Here is a 24,132-nt window from a genome sequence, read left to right as displayed (position 1 = left end):
GTTTTTATTTTGTTAATCTTATTGTTACAGGTTATCCTTCTTATACTTTAATTGCGCAGTTAATTTTCGTACGCTTTGATTCGTTTCAAGATAATTTTGGTTGAATTTATTGCTGCAATTGTTAGGGTTTTTTGACGATTATTTTGCCCCTTGCCTATCGGCTGTATAGGTCCCGCTATTTTGCTAATGATGATAAAACTAACGTTTCAGTTAGCTAATCGTTAGTTACGATTTTAAACTATGGTACAACAATTTTTGTCAGCGAAAATACTTTCTCTATAGTTGGCCATCAAAAATTGAAAAATTAATCAATATGCTTCCTTTTTTTGTATTAATTCTATCTTACTTGTGACTCCCAGATACAATATTTTGGAACTTTGATAGCTATTTTCAAGTATTTTTGCTTTATGGAAGGTTCCTATTTTCGTCTCTCAAGACTGTCTAAACTGCGCGAGTGACACGTGAATAATTGCTAGTCTGCGGGGACAGTTGGTCGAAACAATTTTATTTAGGGTGGTTGTCACACTTATCTTAAAGATATGTGAATTAACATTTGATTATGCCACAGAAGAAATTCAACTAACAGAATGGGTCAATAGGCTAGGCCATAAAACTTTTCCTTTTAGGTTTTGCTATGTACTACGTATTTGTGGGGCTTATTTTTATAACTTAAGAGTTACACTGCCCTCGAGGTTTTGTCTGTATCTGCGGATATATTTTGTTTGTATCCTATTAAGGATTATATCGCATTTCTGTAGGATGAAACTTACATGCCATAATTAGCACCTTAAATTCTACAATTTGGATTTTTTTTTTTACGCTCAAGTTTGCCAAATTCTTGAGTTCATCTACGTGCATACAGATCATGCCTCACTAAGGAACGTTGGTTATGATTAATGAGATAGAAACTTGTACATATTTTTTTGCCGAACAATTACTTTAGGTTGTCGAGTATTTTATAAATTTTACGGCGAGTTAGGTTGGCTACTTCCGATCATATTTTCTTGTGATTAAATTCGGACAATTTTTATTGTCTTTCGAAAGCATGTTATTTTCGTTGATGCTTGGGTTAAAGTTTTTGTTTAGCTTTACTATTAGAAGCGGTTATTTATTATTTAGGCAATTAAACGTTGCGTGTCTTTTGAGTGGATATTATCATAATGCTAATGATGATAACAAGATATTACTCAAATAAGGTTTTACATTTGACCAATTGTTTTAGCAGTTTGTCAAGAATTCTAATGTCGTATTGTCGTAATAAAAATACTGCATACGCCTTATACTTGGATACGTTATCAGATAAAATTAATTTCAGAAGAGGTATGATCTGTCCTAAAGGAACCCGCAGTATTTCAAACCTCGAAATACAAAAAAAATCAAGCCCTTCGAGGCTCGAAACACCGAAAGTTTCCTTGGATCCGCATTTAAATACTTATCCTCATGTACTAAACACAATTAGGTTATTCACTATATCTTATCGCTAAACGCTATATCCTATAAAGTGTACTCACTTTACTGCACTAAACTTGTAAAAAAAATATTTTTTCTTTTTTTTTAATCGAGAAAAGAATTTTTACCTCCTTTTTTTAGTTCAATTAATTCCCATGATTGATATTCCTTAGTTTTCCGTATCCTCTTGTAATGGTTGTGTTTCGGGCGTTCCTTGTGGTGCAGAGACTTCTGAGGAGTCTTGGTCAGTTGTAACATTTACTTGGGCGCTGGCGTATTGGGTCCTCATAATTATGTTATTGTCCGTTGGAGGATTCTGTTGAATAGACTCCATTTGGGGTTTTACATGATGATAGGTGGCTTGATTTGGGATTGTGAAGTACAATGGTGGTGATGGCCCATCGTTTTAATCGTTAGCAAGAATATTTTCCAAATGGGGATTGAGAGGTAGGTTAATTTCAACTTTAAAATATGTTGCAACCACCTTCTCTAAGTTTGAGCAGAATTATCTTTGTTTTTGTAATTTTCTGGTAATTTCGGCTTGGTTTTCCTTCAGTTGCTTCTCTAAGCTGTCCTGTTGTAGTTTAATTATTTCTTTCTGTGCTTTTAAGTTTTCGTATTTATGTTGTAAGTCTAAGAGCTTTACTCGTTCGGGTGCCAGAGCTTCTTGTATCGCTAATGTTGCGGATAGAACAGTACTGTTTCTATAATCTTGCACTTTTCTACCAATTTCTTGCATTTTATTCTATAATACTTGTAATTTTAGGACCTTGTCGGGATAATTATATCCCTTTACAAGCGTGGCGTCACTTATTGATTCCATTTCATTCTGGATTTTGGCGGTCTACTCCTTAACTTCCATAAACTGGGTCTCAATTAATTTATCCATTTGTTTAGTTACTAGGATCTCATTTATTTTTTTGTTCATTTTTTCTTGGGAGGCCTTAACTTCACTAAGAGATTTTAGTGTGGCTTCTATCATATTTTCGATTTTCAGTCTTTCTCTTATCAATTGTGCCAAGGCGTCTAGAAGTTTCGATCGTATTTGAAATAGCTGCTCCATATTCGTTCTGTCTGTAACGGGGTGGCACTAGGTATTTTTTTAGGAGGGGTTGAACGATTTTTGTTCTGCGTCTATCTTCAGGGTTTTTTATCAAGCCGAGATTCAGTCTATCTGGAAAAATTAACTATTAACTTCTTTTGACCTTTTATGGGTAGCCTTCATTGGAATGTCTTATTCATATACCTTTGTTTTTAAGAGTTATTTTTCAAGCTGCTCATTTCGTCTTAGTATTACTTTATGAGTTTTTGGGGCACTTGATCCCTAGACGTATTTCCATTTATCTGGTTTTTTACTTACTCTGCCAGACTGTATGGTAACTTCCTGTTCGCTTTCTGGCGTTTTATTCTTTTTTGACTTTCCCATAGAGATTAGGTCAAATTTCTTGTACTTTTTCAATAGGAATTTTTGACCTTTTATTTTAGCCTGTTTTGCATGCGCGGTAGCCAAAGTTGGTTTTGTTTTTGTGTGTCTTGGGGCTCATCGGGAGCTGATTCATCGTCGGATTCAGTAAAACTAGTTCCTGAGGATTCGTCATTAGGGCTTTCTGGAGTGGTCCTTTGTGATTTAGGAGTATCACCTGCCCTTGCTTCATATACCTCGTCTCCTCTGGAAGTGGAGGGTTTATTTTCCATTTCCTTGCGCGGAAGTCCTGTTTTGGGGGAGTTAAAAGATTCTTGGGAACTCTGGGAGGAGTCGAATGTTTGTGGAGAGTGTCTCCATTGTTTGAATGCCATATCCTCTGGGGGGTGGGGTATATTTTGTAGCATGGTCTGTTTCCAGGAGTGAGATTCCTTCGGCTTTACTTTGGATATCGTTATGTGATGGTATTGTCCTAGATTTTCATCTTCAGGGTGTTCCTGAGTTCAAGGCAAGGTACTTTGCCTTGTTTTTATAGGGTAATTGATGATGTTCATGGTTTCTCTCAAATTTTTCTTTTTGCTCGTTTCCCTGGGTGGTGTTTTCCTTATTTTTACACCAGGGGTTTCCATAGCTCTATTTAATTCATCCTGCAACGATAGAGGTTTTTCTATCGGAGTTGCTGGAGATACAATATCGTCTGGGAATCTTTTGGGGGGACATGGGGTTGAAATTCTATCGGGAAAAAATTGGGTTTTTGGGGACAGCACATAGTTTAATTCCTCCGAGCTTTCTAATGATTAATTTTTTGGACCTTTTGGGGTTCTAATTGGTATGGGTATTAAGGGTTTTCCTTTAGGGATGACTAAATTTTTCATGGCTAAAAATTCTTCAAAGTTTTCCTCATCGCTATGGTTCTCGAATAATTTTGTTTGAAACTGAAGGGTTTTAACTCTGCCAGCCTTGACTTAGGAAATTCATTTTGTGCGTTTGATGAATCTGTAGATGAGGGTTTGGGTGCCCATCTGGCTGGGTACTTGGCCCTCCTTATACGGCTTACATGTGCCTTATATGTTCTTCCGTTGTCAGGGTTTATCATTTTAAAAGTAAAATCATTGTCGTATTTTTTGATTATCCTGTAAGGTCCCGAATACTTTTTGGAAAGTTTTTTGCCTTCTACCTTTGCTTCATTTTGTAGATAGACACAGTCGCCTACCCTAAAATTTATGTTCCCTTTAACTTTGGGCTCGTTTCTCATTTCTTGGTTTATCTTACATTTTTCTAATTCATGTCTAACTACTTTATAGGTTTTTCTCATCTTATTTATAAAATCTTGCTTGTAGTCCTCTGTATTATTGTAATATTGTCTGGATTCTATAATTTCCTGATAAGGTATTTTAAAATCGCGCCCGAATAAAAGAAAAAATGGTCTTTCTTTAGTCGTTTCTGAATAGGCGGTATTAATTACGTTGGTTAAATAAGGTAGATATTGATCTCAATCGTTTCGATTGTCTTTTGTATAAATACTCAAGATATTAGAAAATATTTTATGCCGGTTCTCAATTTTTCCATTAGCTTGGGGATGGTAGGGGGAGGTAACTAATTTTTCTATTTTAAGGAAACTCATTAAATCTTTTGTTACTCTAGAAACGAAGTTACTTCCATTATCACTAATAACTTTGTTAGGGACGCCAAATTTTAAAATTATTTTTGCTAACGCTTGACTTGTGGCGTATGCGCCTTGATTTTTCAATGCTTTGGCAAAAGTGAAGCCGGTAAAATGGTCTATAACTGAAAGAATGCAAGTATGACCTCTGTTGGAAATAGGTAATCCTCCACTTGTTCCATATAAATCGAATGAAACGATGTCGAAAGGAAACCTTGTTACTGCCACTCTTCCCATCGGGGGATTAGGGTACGTTTGGGGATTCTCCCCTTAAGTTACACGCTTCATATGTACTCATAAAATCCTTAAGTTTTCTTAACGCCGACGGTACATAAAAATATTGTTTTAACTTGTGAAAGGTTTTAGTTATTCCTAAATGTCCACCGATATCGGAATGGAAATATTCAAAGGCAGGTATTATTAAGCTTTGGGGTAGTGCTGGGACTATTAAAGTTTTATTTCTATTTGTTTCACCTGTTACTATCCTGCAAAGGATTTCTTCGTCTAAATCATAATAAAAATTGTCTATTTCCCTTCTCAGGGCTTTGAACTTATCGGGGAGATTATCGGAACTCACAAAATAATTAATGAGAGTCAAACACAGTTCATCCTTAACTTGGTTTCATTTAATGTTAGCTATCGATAAGGGCTATGATTGACTTCGTCTCCTTCTATTAGGACATTAAGTTTGTTCTTCTTATGTTTTCGTTTACTGGAATTAATGGCATTCATTTGTTTGGTTTCATTATCTGAGGATTTATTCTCAGGATATCTACTTAGGTAATCACAGGGGGCATTTTGTTTACCGGTCAAATGTTCAAATTCGTAATCCAGATCCTGGATTTTCATTATCCATCTAGCTAAGATTCCAGTTGGATTCTTGAATGTACTTAGGTACAGCAAGCTTTTATGGTCCGAACGTAGCTTAAATTTTCGACCTACTAAAGAATGTCTGAATTTGTCTAAATGGTAGATCATAGATAGTAGCTCCAATTGCGTTGCAGAATAACTGCTTTCGCCTTTCGATAGAGTTCTGCTTGAATAGCATATTACTTTCTCTATATACTGAGGGGATTTTTGTAAAGGATCGGGGTAGTTTTCTACAGGGATTAATTGGGAAAGGATTGCACCTATGCCCATAGCTGAGGCGTCAGTGGTGACTACGAATTGTCTTTTTTCAAAATCGGGTAGCGACAGTATTGGTTCGGATATGAGCGCTTTCTTAAGAGTGTCTAAGGAAGTTTGAGCTTCCTGCGACCAGGTAATATTTTGGGGGGTCCCTTTAGTTAGGTCCGTTAGGGGTTTTGCAATTTGTGCATAGTTACGTATAAATTTTCTAAAATAACTAGTCAAACCAAGAATTGCTCTCAATTGTTTATAGTTTTCGGGAGTTTGAGATTCTCTACGCATTTTATCTTCTCAGGGTCCGGTGATATTTGACCTTGGGTCGCTATCATTCCTAAGAATTTTATTTCGGGTTGAAGTAAATTTACTTTTTCAGGTCTACAGTTTAGATTACCCTCTCTGAATTTTTCAAAAAATTTGGTTAATGTGTTTAAATGGTCCTCTGGGGTTTCTCCTACACAGATCACATCATCCACAAAATGGATGATATTTTCTACACCTCGTAATAAGTGTAACAGAGGTCTACATAGTGCACTTGAACTAGTTTTGAGTCCGAAGGTTACTCTTAAATACTCATAAGAACCAAATTCTGTCGTCGAAAAGGCCTTTTATAAACGTCATTATCTGCTATCTTAACCTGATGATAACCTTGTGTGAGGTCGAGGGATGTAAACGTTTTGCTTCTCGTCGAGATGGAGTCTAGGATTTCGTCGATTCGTGGCAGGGAAAGCTTGGTACTGACTACTTGTTTGTTCAGGGCCATATAGTACAATATGAGTACAAGAGTCTTGCTCTTTCACGGTATAAGTATAACAGGAGATAAATTAGGGCTTAAGCTTGGGCGTATAATGGTATTTTTCTAATTTGCGGATTTTAGTTTTTAACCAATTCTTGCAGTGATGAGGGATACGATATGGCTGTTTAGCTACAGGTAACCCTGTGGTTTGGACAGAATATTCATAGAACGGTATCCATCCAATGTCTTCTTCACATGTGGAAAATATATCTCTAAAATTCCAGAGCAATTCACATAATTTTTCTTTTAATTGCGTATCTTGGATATGGTCTAATTTAAATTTTTTCCAAAAATTGGGGTCTTGTTAGTGGGTACCTATTCTTTGGATTGCCAAAACCAATGCCATTAACTAGTCTTTTCTTGGAGTTTTTCCATTCGTTTAGCTCGTGCTCAGGAATCACTTGTATGTCAATGAGACATGTTCTCTTTTTTAATGTGATAGTATGATTTTCATGGGTATTAGTCAACCAAATAAAACCTTCCCCTTTTTCATATGAAATGATCTGTTCTTCACAAAACAGATTTTCGGGGATTTCTCCACACGGGGATGCGAACCAAATTTCGGAATTGTCGTTTACGGGGGTGACCATTTGTGAGATTTGAACTCTTTGCATCGTTTTTGGGGGGATTTTTTTTACGCACCGCGAATCCTTAATATTTTTCTTCCGAGTTACTTTTATTTGTGTTAAGATTAGCACTTGATTGCGTCAATTCTTCCGCTTTAGGTGTTAGCTGTAAGGAGACAGTAGTTGGATTTATTATTTTACTCCATAAATCTGTTATATTCTTTATTTCTGTTTGCCTATGCTCTTGCATCTTTCCTATTTTTTTTGCATTGACTCGATCCATTTGCTGCTTTATTTTCTCCCACAGGACGAGAAATGGGGTACAAAAGACTTTTTTCTATTCACTGTTGCTTCCCCTTTCTCCACGCGTCAAAGAATAGGATCGGATGGATACACGAGTCTTTGATTCGCTATATCTAATAACACTTTATTAGATTTTAAAAAATGAGCACCGATTACAGCCTCATATGGGAAATTCTTGCATATTATGAAGTTTGTAGGAAAGATTCTATTATCTTATGTCACATCTAAATGTATGGAGCCTATTGCTTCTAGTCTATGTCCTGTGGCGCTTGTTAAACTAGAAATATTAAAGCTTTTCCGTAGATTAGTATGTACTAGTAGTCTATTAAATGAATTTGAGTTTCTTATGTTAATTGACGCACCGGAATATATTAACACTTTGAAATAAATATTCGCAATACCAAAATCATTTAATATAGGTAATATGTCATTATTATCACTTAAAGAAGGTACAACTACTGGAAGGAACCTATAAAAATACTGGCCTCCAGGGTCCCGGTTAATTTTCTTGGGGGCCTAATTCGTTTCCCTGTGCCCTTATTTGATAGGTTGGCGTTTGACATTGGGGCTCAGAAGGAACTTCCCTAGCAAGTTAATTGACATTCGATTGTCTTGACTGCCAAGTATTTTTGCTTGGGTTGGAATTTCTTGTGCCGACGGTTCGCGGCATTTGTTCATTTTGTATTGACGGAAAATTTCTTTCGTTTCACGATGGGAAAAAATATCTTCTGTCATCGCTCGTATTCCTGATAAACCAAGTTGCATATACTGTCTGTGAATTGAATTTGAACATGTTTTATCGTGCATTTGGACCAGAGAACTGATAATTATTTTGTCGGTTGGGGGAAGGATTCGAGTGTGCAAATTCTTGTTGGTAGGGGCCGCGGAACAATGTGAGACGTGGGGGGTTATTTCTATAGCTTCCTGACCCATTGGCATTTAAATTTGTTCTCCCAAACAAACGGTTATTAAAACTGGGGGTTGCTGGTGTATAGTTGTTTCTGGTACGGCATTCCCTGGCAATATGTCCTTGTTTATTACATGCATAGCATATAATTGGAGGGTTGTTTACGTAGTTTGTCGTATTCGTGGGTACGAAACGTACAATTCTTGGGCTGGTAGGGGTTTGGGACCTATTTTGGTTCAGTTTTGGTGAAATATCTCTCGAGAAAATTGCGGGTGAAATTCCTCGTGATCGTCCCGGAGTTGATTCTCCAACATTATTTATTCTTGACTTATTGTGATTTGCAACAATCGTGTCAATTTCAACCATTCTCTCTACTTCCTGAACTGCCAGTTCTAATGTTTGAATATTTTTTGATATTATCATTCTGTAAAGTTTGGGGCTTAATCCTTGCAAGAAAGCATTTAGTACAATTTTATCATATAAAGGACCAGATTCTTTCCCATATTTAGCCTCGATGGATACCATTACTTTGTGTAGGTATTCCCTAACATTTTGGGTTTCGTCGAAACATAGAGTTCCGTCCTTTTATTTGTGTGTTGAACTGGTTTCAACAAATCTTTCTCGGAACACTTTTAGCAATTTTTCTATTGAGTTTATTGGAAGGTTGTTATCTTCCCCTATTGTATTTTCTATTTGTTTTAGGAATGTTAATGCTTGCCCCTTAAGTCTCATTAATAACATGCCTACTAATGATTTTAAGTCCGTTTTGGTTACTTCTACAAATTGGTTTAATTGGATACTAAATTCATCTACGTCTGAATCTCCGTTATATGAGGGAAGGGATTTTGAAATTTCCATTCTTTTGGCAATAAGTTTTTGCTTTAATAATTGTTCGTTTGGATCTAACGACATATTTATTCATTTGTGTTTTTTAAAATAAATTAAAATTCGGCACTGGTTTTATTTTTTTTATATAATTCAAATTTTGACGCTCCAAATTATATTTTTTTGTTACTATTTTAAGGAGATTTAGACCTAACTAAATATTGCACTTTAAATACGGCACAAAATATTTCACTTTTTTATGCGTAATATATCTCAATAATATTTTTTGTAGAAAATTTTGTCCTTTTGTTTTGCTCCTTTAAACAGCGCCGCGCCACTTCTAATGGGGGCGGGGGGGGGGTTTCAATTAAATGTTTGTTCTTATACTTCTAATGGGGGGGGGGGGGTTTCAATTAAAAGTTTTGTTCTTATCTTTTCGGTTAATTCCTTATATGGGAATTTTCAATTCTAGGGTTTCTCTGGTGATTTTCAATTAAATTCTTAGTTGGCGGTTCGCGAGTAGCATACCAGAGTAGAGGGGGAACTTCGTGAGTGGGGAGGTTAAATTAGCGGTTCAAATGAGGAGCATGTATTAGTGGCCATACTGAGTCGAAATCAGATTGATAGGATTCAGGTTCCCTTGAGAGCGATTGGAGCCACAAGGACAAACTATCTTGAGAAATACTAACATAAAGATAATAAAATAAGAAAGTAATGTATTTATTTTTACTCACATGATCGGTACAAAGTTTGACGAGAATATCAAAAACACTTCGCAGTCAGAGACACTAAGATAAAGTTGTTGACTGGGGCAATACAAGTAACAGTTAATTCACTAATAATAAATATTTTCAGAAGTTTATTCTAACTGCAAATAGATTTATATAAGACTGTTTCTAGACTCACATAAAACTTATCATAGACTCATGATAGACTGACAATAGACTCCAAAAGACTGATAAAAGACTGACTCCAACTTACTAAGTTCGAAGGTACTATACCGTGAGATTTCGCCGAAAGCTACGTTCAAGCGTTACTAAAAAGTACATTAAACTGTTTCTATTTGTTCAGGTTGCACGTCCAGTATTACTACTGGTCAGGGATGCAACAAACAGCTAGTTGTATTTAATTGACTGTGATACCATTCCATGTCTTTTGCAGCTTTACTCTTGAATTTTTCTTAGTGGAATAAAGTTTTTACCTCGTTATTAGAGTGGGATACATAGTTCTACTTTGTATCTCAAGAAACTATATTTTAAAGTTTTTCCTTATAATTACAGCGGGATAAATAGTTCTATTTTGTATCAAGAAACTATTTTTTAGAGTTTTAACTTGTTATTAAAGCAGAATACATAGTTCTTCAGTGACCATTTTTTTGTATAATAAATCAGATTTTTCTTCAACAGAAAAAAGTTTTACATTATAATTGCGGCGGAAAAAATAGTTCTATATTGTCTATTAAGTGGCCTTTTTTTGTATAATAATTTCTACTATCTCTTGATCGTTTGGAATTCAAACTCAAGATTTAAAGTACATGGTTGGTCGCATGTAATGTACAATTCGTCACGGGGAATATTTATTGCTGTTACTTTTTTCGTCGGAACAATTTTTTATAGTTACAATTGTGATACAATTATTTTGCTACTTTTAAAATTTGAAAATTAAGTGTTACTTGATCTGTGAGTTACTTGAATTTTTGGGTTCATATTTTGGGCGATTTTATTTTACTTGGAAAATTTCGGGGTCTTGAAAATTCATTCCATTACATATCATCCTTCCCATTCTTAACGATGTCCTCATCGTCATGTCACCCTAGTCTGTCTACTCTTTCAAATTTTGATCTCACTTCCCCATTTTTTTTTAACTCGGTACGTGCTTCTTGAATTAACTCAGCTTTGGTAAGATATATATTTTTTCTTCATATTCCCGATTGCTTTATGAGACTACATATATTAAGACAATACTTTAAAGTCCATCACCTATTCATTCTATTTGACGAAAGGGCCAAAGAGTTTCTATTGACTAACACGTTTGGTTATATGATTACGTAATAATTATTATTTCCTCCACCTAATATTAAAATTCCTTCACCTGATATGCTAATAATCCTACATGGTTCTAACTAATTAAGTTCTGTCTTTGCGACTATTTTATCACTTAAAATGATACATATTTGCTTTTTCTAATACTTGACTATATTTCCACCTGACGCTAATATGGTACGATAAGTAACTGACTTCAAGAACACTGATATATATATATATATATATATATATATATATATATATATATATATATATATATATATATATATATATATATATATATATATATATATATATATATATATATATATATATATATATATATATATATAAATTAAATGATTTGCAAATAAAAGGTTTGACACATTGATAAGTTTAAGCTTAATGTCTGATTGCAATACAGGGGTAATGTAATTTGCATTTATTTTCATCTGATTATAAAAAGTTTCTCTATATTCATTAAAGTTATAGTTGGATACATAAGATTCACACTGACTTCATCATTCTACGTGTCTATAATACTCACATACGTTGTCACTTTACTTTGCGCTTCCATTCAATTAATAACTGGGTTGGCTAATTGTTTATGGTTTGTCCTTGTGGTGTTTCACTTTTTGCCACTCGTTCCTTGGGATAAGCGTTTATATTGTCCATAAGCATGACTACCTGAACAAAATTGTCCGTGCGTGGTTTGTCACATCATATACGAGGGGTTGATGTTGTAGATTCGTTGAAATGTTTCCTGGGTACATAACCCTTGGGGGAATTAATTACATGAAATGGGTTTCTTAATCGCTGGACTGGGTAACTCTTCTTGGGCACTTCTATTCTCGGGAAAATTTTATACTCGTACACTCTATGTTTCCCGTAGATTGTTCACGTTCAGTCCTTCTTTTATTTGAATAAAGGGCTGTGTTGCGATATGCAATGGTAATTATGGTTGGATCAAAACTTGGTCTCAGAATTTATTTTTGACGTTTTGTCTTTGATTTTTGTTTTAAGTATACAGTATCGTTGTGGGCTTGGTCATAGGGATTATGGTTAAGATCGCTTGGTTTGGTCTCTTCTCTGACACTTTTTTTTGGGAAAATTTACACGTACAGTTTATATTTTCTGCAAAATTGATTGTGTTAGGTTCTTCTTCACTGGAGGATGGTTTGGTTTTGCGACATCTAATAATGATTGGATAGGGTCAAAACTTAAACTTGGGATCTTGGTTCAACATATTGTCTCTGATTTGGGGCTTAAGATATATAATATTTGAGGGATTGGCTCCAGGGTATTCTGGGTTTGCCGATAATGGTTGGGGTTGTTTTACCTTTTACTAGGCTTGGATGACTTTTGTTGTCGTCTGGGTATTGTTTTCAGGGGTATTCTTGGTGAGTACCTATCGATGGTTGACGAATGATGAGAGTAGATGCTACTGAGTTGTATCCGTGTTGCGTGCTGGTACACCAATAGTTAATTTGCACTGATTACTCTGCTTCCTGGAATATAAATATCTTGGCAGAATCATATGCTCTTTTACAATTACATAAGTTAAAACATATACAGCAATGACACACAATTTACACAATATTATACGGGGACTATTGTTTGAAATAATACTCGTGATTAGTCGTACTAATAATATCAATTTAATAGGGGTACGGTTAAACTCAAAGATAAAACGAATAAGAGCAATTTTCATGCTTTTACATGCATATTGCAGCAACACTAGATGACTATGAGATAAGCTAGGTAATCATAAGAAAAATGATTGCCTCTACGAAAAATAACACAATACGAGATTTTCAAGATTTTGTGATTATATTTATACTTATATATATATGTGCATTTGGCACATGTTCAATATTCAATACATTTTTAATTGTTATTCAACACTCATCTACTTTAGCATTTACTTTTCTATTACATAACTACATGCGAGGTAGGTTACATGGTTCTATGAGAGGTCTCGATTTACTATAAATTTTCAAGTCTTTACTGTTTACGCGCGTCCATGCCGCTTAAGAATTACATCTTTGCATCTGCATGGGTTTACACAAACAATAAGTAGAAATTTGGGACTGGACATTGCACGAATGAGGACCTCTACTCCCATTCGCTCGATCATGTCCTCCCTTACTTTTTTTTGGGGTTAAGGGTTATCAGGGAGTTCCGGGTTTAGGTTTTGCATCTCACTCGACTCGATGTGATCTGTCTTTGCCCTTTTTCTACGTGTTGTCATAATACTTCCGTAATTCAGGTTTAATAGCATTCTTATAGTTAGAGAAATCATGAATACAAATCCTACCGTCAGGAGGATATTCCACCAAAAATTTGTTGAGAATGGTCCATATCTACTTTCTACATACGTCAATCTTTGGTCTCCATTAGTAAATAGGGGAATTTGAGAGTCTAAGGCTTCTCTTATTTTTGTTAGTGGTAAGGTTCCTTTGACATTCTCTATTTTTGACCATATTGTGGCTTTTACTTCTTCGTTTTCTATATTAGGAATTGTATGCGATAAATTGACTGGTTTGAAATTGGTCACCTTGGGGCTTATTATATTCGTGCTTGTGGTTATCAGTGGTGTTTGTACCGTGATTTCTTTGGTTACTAATCAACATCGTTATTTTATGGTTATTGTTCCCACATATTATAATAGTAGTTCAGTTCAGTAGCTTGGATCGATTCTTTCTGTGTTGTTATAACAAGAGATAGCCCTGACTGTTTCTTTTGGAACAGAAAATAGCCAAAGGTCATTTCTGAGATGAATAAATATTTCTCGTTTAGTACTGTCTACTAGCGCTTCGCACGAATTAGGAATTTCTTCTTGCTGAGGCTCTCTTAAAAATATATCTAACATACAGGATCCGGGTTTTACATTATAAATGGGCAGGGTTAGTTAACATACCAGGTCTTTGAATGCTACACATTCCTTAAGGTCCTGTGGATTTGCTAAGGCGTATTTTCTCCTATCTTGATCGACTAGTAAGTATTCCGCTTCGGGGGTGATAGTCATGAACGAATTAGTTTTACCTATATTGGCTGGAAACGTAGAAATTTTATACAAGTCAGATATGGATTGTTGATTTATTAATGGAATTGTTACTACTGCAAATAGTTGTTCATTTATTTCCGTGATGTGAACCTTTAGCTTGGTGTAGTAGTGGAATAGGTTTGCTACTTCTGGTTCTGTTGGTAGATGTAGGCCGAACGTTAGATGCGTTTTTATTTCATCCAAGATACTTTTTAGGTTCGAAGGGTCCACGCGGTCCTATGACAAGGTTCCTCCAGTAAGGGCAAATAATGTAAATTCAAATTTGCTGACGTCAGTTGCCAGGTTAAGTAATGACATTGTCACTATGTCTAGTGATACCATGGTGAGGCTCGAATCGGAAATCACACGATCTACTTCATTTTTTAAATAATTCATCATGTTTACTGTCTTTGATATTTTCTTTGAAATTGCCTCAATTTTGTCTCTCTGGTAATTAGCTATGCTGGCTTGTATTTTTTGGACATGTAAGGTCACGTTCATGGCGTTATTTAGTTTTTTCACGTTTTCCCTTAGGATATCCAGGTCTTCTTCAGTCGATTGCCCAAATAAGCGTGAAGCTAATTCTCCTACGATTGGTATTAGACTAGCTGATCTACGGTATTTGCTTTTTCGGAAGAATACTCCGAAGATTCTTGTGGTACTTTGCTTTAACTTTTGTATTTCGGTATTGAACAATTCAAATAGTGCTTGTAGTCTCTGTCTATACAATATTCAGAAGGATGGGTGAATTGATACTCTTAGGGCGTTTTTCTCATTTAGTTCTGGTAATGATTCTACGTAGTTTTTGGTTGGTTCTTCGGCCATGGTCAGTCTGGCACATGTATATTTGCCATCAATTGTCCAGCATTTCTCGGGTACGTATTTTTCTTTCATTTTACTTTCAGAGGATTTCCTTTTGTTATCCGAATGGTATCCTTGAACTAATATAGTTTGAGTCTCGGTATGCAATACTGGGAGTCTTGCTCTTAAATTTATATACATTTTGCCGAAGGAGTGGGTTTTTGTAAATGTTGGTCCTGTGGACCATGACCATTTTGTAAACGTCGTTGGTTTCAAGTGTGCTATGGTAATTAATTTTTCTTGGGACAGTTCAATGAGTTTGATTATCTCTGGACTTGCATTGGTGATGATATCTGTTAGCGAGGGATGTATTTCCTCTATTCTTGCCTTGAGTTCGGGCGTGTTTGTCGTGGCATTTTCCTTTCCTTGTGGCTTGTCTATATTTTTCTTTATTTCTTTTGGAGATACTTTCTTAGTAACGTTGCTCGCCGTATGGTCTTGCCATAGTTGCTTGAGGTATGTCCATATGCTTGGTAATTCATTTAGCATGGCGTAATATCCATTATAGAGTTTATTTTTTTTGGGATTTGTCAAGAAGGAACCTGTGGTATATTTTGTCGTAGTATGTTCGCTTATGGAACCGTCCACATTACTTAATGCTCTTCTCCTTCTGTTTTCTCTGTTGTTAGTTCCTAGAGCCTTATCGATCTCTGCCATTTTCTTGTCAAAGTCATCTATTAGGAATTTCGATTTTAGTTTAGGAAGAAATGGGGGATAGATCTCCTGTATTTTCCTTGTGGTGCATGTTTTTCGTTGTCTGCAGGCTTTTGTCCGATTTTAAGAATTGGAATATAGAATCCTTTAGTTCATTAGTATTCTTCTCTAGTCTCATTACTTGTTGAAACAGGGTTTCAAACGGTTTGGGATCCAGTTTCATTAATATCTTCCAGGTATTGTGACTTGCAAGTAACGAATTCTCATGTTTGAAGATTATTCCATGCTTTACGATATCTTGGGCTATAGTTTGGGCAACGAAGATTATCATGAAATTTGTTGGCCACATCCTTTTTTTGCTATTTCTGGAATTAATATTTCATTAAACATAATATAGGAAGATTTCTTATGATTGATAATCGAATGAGAACTTAGATTCCTATTATATGGGATTTTCTTTTCTCTTTTTTTATCGGGGAAGGAAACAAGGGGAGATTAAGATTCGTGGGCACAGAATTTGTTGATTGCTTATGGTAAACATACGGCTGATTCTTAGGCTGGGGGGATGGTTATTTTAATTGATTTCATTCAAGAATTTTTCTTTTAACGTAAGCAGTGCGTGGGTTGACTTTGATTTATTTCATACCAAATTATTTCAATAGAGACGGCTTTCTTGATTTTTTGGCTGCTTTTGATTTTGATTCATTGGTTCTTATTCTTTTAAATATAATTTCTTTTCTTTTCGCTCTATATATTACGCTTTTTGGATTATATAGATATTGTTTGTAGTATTTTATTTCTTGGAGGGGGTTGTGTTGACCTTGATATTTCACGCAGTTTGGATTTCCCTCAATTTTGTAAAATAATTTTTCTTTTCTACATTTGTCAAAAAGCAATAAATTTGTCTGACATGGACCTTTAACGTACCAGTACCGAACTTTATATTGTTTTTGCAATTTTCTTATCTCTTGTTGAATATAATGGAGGTACTTGCCCTTTCTGCCGTTATATTTTACTCCCAATTTCCGTCTCGCGGGTCGATATTTGGGCGTGTTTGCTAAACTTAAACCGAATCTATATGATTCCACGTCGTATTTCCTTAAATCATACTTGACGTTCCATTTTTTCGCGAAGACTTCTTCCCTTGATTTACTCACAATGAGAATTGCTGCTGAGTATATCACATTTTCTTTTGCGTGCTTTATAGTTATGAACTCTGTGTCGATAATTACCTTGGCCATTGTTCTGAAATGAAAGGTAGTTTCTATTGACTTTTATCTATTTAATTTTTTCAAGGTTAGTTATAATCATGGTACACTCTTGGTCGAGGTCAAACTACCTTTTCGCCGGTATTTCCTCATACATCGGGTACTTATTCGTTTGACATAATTCGAGGCTTCAAAATCTCCATATTAACCAATAATGAATATATACTTTGAATGGAAAACAAGGTAACTTCAGGTCAAAGTTGAACTACTTTTTCACCGGTGCCATCTTGCACCAGGCTATTTGTGTATTCGAACGTAATTCGATTCTCAAAAGTTCCGTACTCCAGTTTAACGAGTTTGCGCTCGACTAATAACGAGTTCCATATATGCTTAAAAGTATTGAGACTTTCGAGAAACTACCTTTTTTGTCGATATATTAACAATGTATTTAGATCCCGTGACATTCACTTTAACTCATAGTTTTTGTAAATATTAATACACTACTGGTTTATAATGCACTTTTTAAATTATGATAATAATCAATTTACATAGATTTAACACTTCAAATAATATTGGAGGGTTCTTTTATTATTCGTTTCAACGAAGTTATTTATATATACATTTTCTTCCACTAATATTGGGTTTTAATTTCAATATGGGTGCATCATCCGGCAGTTCCGCCTTTGAACTTGGAGATGTAAGCATATCAACAAGTCGATAATTTTCCCATGACGAAAAATTTGAGCTGAGAAACTTGAGTTCAAATATTATATCATTTTTTGCCCTTTCCGGTGTATTTAAGTACATTAAATACACTAATAATTGGTTTGGGAGGCGCAAGCTCTCCAGTGTGGCAGTTATTTCATTCCTTCGCATATTTTGTCGAATGACTTTCCGGCACAACTGAGATACGGACAATGGGTAATTTATTATTTTTACTACGGAGAAACTCAAGTTTACGTGTGATTGGCAACAGCATAGTTGCTCTTGCAAGATTACGTCCAAACCAGGGAATATTTTTCTTCCAAAATTTTTGTCTTCTTGGAAGAAATTCAGGGTTATTTTCTTTAAGTCTTTATAATCTCTTGGGGTAACTTGAAAAATAGCAGATCCCGTTGAAGTGTTTATTGGATTTAGATACGTGTTATTTACACAGTTGACGTATAAGGCCTTAAGGAAGCTTTTACCTCCTAATATATGTCCTGGGTCTATTAGTATGGAGAGAAATTTAATGGGCCAAATTGTGGTTATGTTGTTACCATCTTGATCATACCAAATATTGTCGGCGATATAATCAAACATCAAGTTATATTAAAAAGAAACGATTTTTCCAATATGGTTATAAAATCTGGAGATTAAAATTTTAAAGTAGATTTAATGCATTTATCATGGATGTTACCAGATTACATACTAGTTTACCCATAGTGACTCAATTAGAAGCCAGATTAACGAAGAAGGCGGAACAATTAAAAGTTGGATTAGGAAAGGGTAGCTCATTTGATTTAAGATGGGAAGCGTGTAATATCCATAAAAAGGGTAATAAAACAGATAAATAATTAACATGGAGGGTATTCAGAGAATAGTATATTACAACTAAAATTGTTGTTGTGTTACAGAAATCTGAAAAATATAACAGTTGTACACAAAACAACATGGAATTTGACCATATGAACACTAATAGAATTGAAGTGAGCGTAAATGGATATAAATATCCACAAGAAGATTTTAAATGTGATTTCAGTGACGCTAATGAAGATTATTCTAATGCTTATCAACGATTTGTTCAGTTAGGATATAAACATAAAAATGTTGATAGTGGAACAATTGTAAGTTACAATGATTTTAAACAGTAAAAATGTTGATAGTGGAACAATTGTAAGTTACAATGATTTTAAACAGTATATCCTTTATTTTGTTTTGATGTTTCAACGTATGAATTGAATATTTATCGAAGTGGATCAACTGCTGATATAAAAATTAAATTTTCATTAGATCAAGTACCGACTAATCAATACAACATTTACTGCGTTATATTTTCAGAAAGAAAAGCGATCATGAAATTCATTGATAGTAAATTATATGTTAATATGTAATATCATCAGAATTTGTGCTTTTTGGCACAGTTCTAATTTAAACAGGTAAAATAAAATGGTTACAAATATTGCGTAAAGTCTGTAAAGTTTAACACATAAATAGAGAACCTTCTTACTTTCCAAGATACATTCTCCGAAATTTTTTAAATATAAACCGTCTTTTTCCTATAGCTATATACGCAATATGCTACTCATATGCCATTTAACTAAAAATCACGTCATTAACTAAAAGTGAATGAGAAGGTTGCAAATATTGACACTTATCGTTCCTCAAACAACAACGACAGCAACCTTATAAGAAAATTAAAATATATTTTCTTGTGAATTATTATCGCTTCTAATCTGCAGTTGTACCAAACCAATCCTGCTCAACTCATCCTCAGGGCTGTACTGTGGTGTTTCTCCTCCCCTTAGTATGGTGCAGACGGTTTGATATCATTCTATTTTCCCTTCGTTTTTTTTTGTTTTTTTGTTTAAAGCTTTTTCCAATAGGCAAAGTCCTCCAAAAAAAAAGTCCCACCAGATCCCAAATCAAATTCCAGTGAAAGTGCCATAGTGAAAGATACCTATCTTGGCTGGTCAAGCACACTATCTCAAAGTTCAAATGATAGCTCCAATTTGGAGAATAGGACAATGATAAGTGTAGGGGCTAATGTAACCATAAATGATGATAATGGGTTTCAAGAGGTCCTCTCTAGAAGCTCTAAAAAAAAGGAAAAAAATCTCCCCAATCAAAAGCATTTCCCCTCTCCCTGCCCAAGATCCAAGGTTCCAATTAGATGCAATAATTGGGGTATTCAGAAGGGATTTTAGGTTAATTATTGTATCTGCTGATTTCTGATCCCTCCAAAAACTTAGGAATTTACCTTCAAATTACTCCTACTACCCCCTTTGAAATAAAAATGATCACTGCAATAAGAGTTGCAATTTTTAAATTGCTAAAATCAATGTTCTCTCTTAATATTAGCCGTGATGGATCTCTGCTAATAGCTGTAGAAAATCAGAAATCAGCAGATACAATAATTAACCTAAAATCCCTTCTGAATACCCCAATTATTGCATCTAATTGGAACCCAAAACAATCACCAACAAAAATAGTTGTTTATAATGTTCCCCCAGAGATATCCACTCAGGAGTTAAAAGAAGGCCTCTCAGATAGGGCTGGAAACCCAATCCCAGTTGAGGATGTTACCCAACTTGGCAAACCTAACTCTAATGGCCTAAAAACTAGTAGATCCTTCTTATTCACACTGAAGGAAAAAATTAATATCCCAGAAAAATTATTCCTATTCGGGCAAATCAAACCACACAAGGAATACGAACCTAAGCCTATCCAGCGTCAGAAGTGTCTCAAACTGGGACACACGACAAACAAATGCAATGAAATTTTCAGAGAGTGTAGTAATTGTAAAGCTTTCCATCCTAAAGAGCTGACAACTTGCAACAACACTCAGCCTACATGCATCAATTGCAAAGGCCCACATGAATCTACAAATAAATGATTATGCCCTGCATACAAGAAAAGAGCTCTAACACTCCAAATATCAACAGAGAAGGCCATCCCATACCCCTTTGCAGCAATGGAAGCAAATGCTGCCCAACAATACCAAATAAAGCCTGTAAAGAAACCAACCAAAACCCCCAAGTCAATCGCCCCCACTGCATCAAGCACCCCATATAAAACACCATCTTCTAAGCCCCCTAGCTCAAATCCCTATCAGAAGGAATTACCAAGCCAACAAACCTCCTTGTCCGGTGAGATGAGGTCAGCCTGTCCCCCCCTCCCAAGAAGAAACAAACCAGAAACACTACCAGGAATCAATCCCCTAACCGACAAACAGGATGCACAACCAAAAATGCAATCCCCAAATACATGCCTATTCATTCTAAACTGTAATGCAGTTCAGGCCATGAACATACATCAACTATAGAAAACCAAAATCATTGCAGAATTGGCAAAAATCTACATCCCAGACGATATGCTCATTCAAGCAAAAAAAGATCTTGCTTTACTTTTAACAAAGCTGAACATTGATACACAGTCATATGAAGAATAAATCAACAACATAACATATATCAATACTCCAATGGAATGTAAGATCACTCACAGAAAATAAGCTAAATGAACTAATATCTCTTATGAACAATAATTCCATTAATATTGCTTGCCTCCAGGAAACTCATTTAACCCAAAATCAACAAATTAAGTCTCTGGGACATACTATCCTCAGAAAGGATAGATTTTCAGAGAGAAAAGGAGGTGGGGTAGCTTTATTAGTTAAAAATAATATAAAATTTTGTGGCATCAATTTTCCAGATTTTGCAAATGATGTTGATGCTATTGGTATCAGTGTTTGGCTGAACAATTTAAAAACCTACATAATAAGCTTTTATAACCCTAATGGCCAACCTACAGATGCCAAGGATTTCTTTAATTATATAAATAATTCTAATATGTTAAAAAATATCATTATTTGTGGAGATTTCAATGCCCACAGCCTTTTGTGGGGGAATAAACCAGCAAATAAAGCTGGTAAATTCATTAAGCATATGACTTCAAATAATAATGAATTAGCTGTTGCTACCCCTCCAAACCTGAATACATATTTCAACCCCAAAAGTGGCAGATTCTCCACAATTGACCTACAAATTGTGTCATTAAATTTTTTGAACAAAATTTACATAAATAAAATTGATATTCTATGTACTGACCACTTTGCTATAGTTTGCTCCCTAAATGAGCCTGCTGAAACTTTATCTCATACCTCCAAACATATCAACACTAGAGCAAATTGGTCTATGTTCCAAAATAAGCTAAATGATGAAATTACAAGTTTCACCCAAAGTTCATGCATTTCTAACAGAACAGTTGACACGCATGCTGAAGCCTTGACATCTTTACTAATAAATACAGCTAATCATGCTATCCCCAGGACAACATCTAAGAAAGATTCCCTAAACAAATTCCTAAAGCATGGTGGACAAATGAGTGCCTAAATAAATGGAGGATAAAAAAGCCAGCTAGGACAGAATTCATAAAAAAAAACATCACCTACTACATATTTAAAAAAATTACAAGCAGAATCTAATCTAAAAAGGACTATAATAGATGCTAAATATAATTACTGGAATAATTTTGCAAATAAGCTCTCCAGAGAAACACATGAGCCAATTATACATAAAGTCATAAGCCAAAGCTGTGGGAAAAAGACTTCCCCCAACCCACTCCTGTATGAGCTTATACATAATAAAACCCATTATGACAATGATAATGAAAAAGCTAACCTATTTGCAACCCTTTTTGTTAATAAGCTAACATCAAATAGTCAAAGCAAACTATCCACAATTCCTATGAACCCAAGTTACCAACCACACCCAGGATCCTAGTGCATAACTAATCCATTTTCAATCCAGGAATTGAATAATGCAATACATCATATTAGGACCAAAACTAGCTGCAGCTATGACAATATACACCCTACATGGATAAAGAATCTCACACCTTAATGCAAACAAGAACTGCTAAATTGTTATAATCACGCTTGGGCATCTTCTAGGTTCCCCAATAGGCCTATATGGAAATGTTCGTCCCTCCTACCAATCCTAAAGAAAAATAAACCAAAAGATAACCCTGAGTCTTATAGGCCCATAATGATTACACCTGTGATGGGGAAAATAATGGAGAAAATAATCTATCACAGACTCCTCTGGTTTGTTGAAAAAATAATATGATCCCTCACACTCAAACTGGATTCAGGAAACACCACTCCTCAGCAGATGCTTTCATATTGCTAACAAATGCAATAAATGAATCATTCTCAAAAAATAATTTCCTAGTTGCAGCTTTCCTAGATTTTGAAGGGGCATATGACAATGTGAACCACCAAATCCTTTTAAACAAACTTGCAAACCTTGGAGTACCCCCTTAGCTAGTATCTTTTATTAAATCCTTCATAGAAGTGCGAAGTTTCATTGTTTGTGTTGGTTCAGCCTCTTCACCCCAAAAGACAATAACCAAAGGCCTACCTCAGGGAGCAGTCCTCAGTTGCCTCCTATTTGCCCTATATCTCTGGGACATGAACGTACCCCACACGAATCTACAATATGCTGATGATCTGGTGCTATGGTCATCTGGCAACACCTTTCAGATAGCACAGTCAAATCTGCAAAAGTCACTTTTCCAGTTTGAAAAATTCTCTCAACATTCAGATTTACCCATTGCACCCACCAAGTCAAAAATAATCCAATTTCACCGGAAGCGAAACCATGTTAATGCAAAACTGACTCTAAATAAAACAACTATTCCAGAAGATAATCATATTAATTACCTATGTCTCATGCTTGACCAATAACTTAATTTACACCTTCACATTTCAAACACAATAAAAAAATGCTACAGAAAAACAAATATACTAAAAAGAATTCTTCCCACACCCTGGGGCTGTAATAAGAAAACCTTACTCCAGTTTTATAAATCACATATAAGACCCCATATTGACTATGGGTTCATCGGCTATGGTGCATGTGCAAAGACCCAGATGCAAAAAATTGAAACAACACAAAATGATATAATATGTGTCATATTTGGTCTTAGGAAACCTACAAGCACCATGTTTCTGCTTATGGACAGTGGATTAACAACAATAAGGGAGAGACGTAGATTTCTCTTGACAAAACATCTTACAAAAATTGAATCAAATAGCTCACACACATTACATAATTGGTTAAGAAATCCAGCCATGTATAGAGGCATTGCAGATGAGTATGCCAATATTCAGAAGAAGTTCCCCATACCAGCAAAGTCTATTGCACCCCCTGTGCCCCCGGGCCCCCCCCCCACATGGAATTGGTCAAGTCCCATAATAAATGATGAATTCTCAAAGTGGAATAAAGATTTAACCCTCATTGCTTTTGTCCAGAAAATATTTGCAAAACTTGAAAGAATCACCTCTAAACATAACGTCCAAATATTTATTGATGTATCAAAATTGAATGAGAAGGTAGTTAGCGGTGCTTTCCATCCCCACCTGAACATTACAACGGGTAACATTCTATACAATAATTTATCCACAATGTCTGCTGATGTAAATGCTATAATCATGGCATTAGAAAACCTTAAAGAAAATCAACCTTTTATTGCAAATTCAAAAAATATTATCATATATTCCGACTCTCTATCAAGCCTTGAG

This window comes from Artemia sp. Qi Xiang Cuo, chromosome 16, assembly GCF_049724085.1.
Source record: "Artemia sp. Qi Xiang Cuo chromosome 16, ASM4972408v1, whole genome shotgun sequence".
NCBI lineage: Eukaryota > Metazoa > Arthropoda > Branchiopoda > Anostraca > Artemiidae > Artemia > Artemia sp. Qi Xiang Cuo.
The sequence above is the reverse complement of the archived record's forward strand: the minus strand, read 5'-3'. Positions refer to the sequence as shown.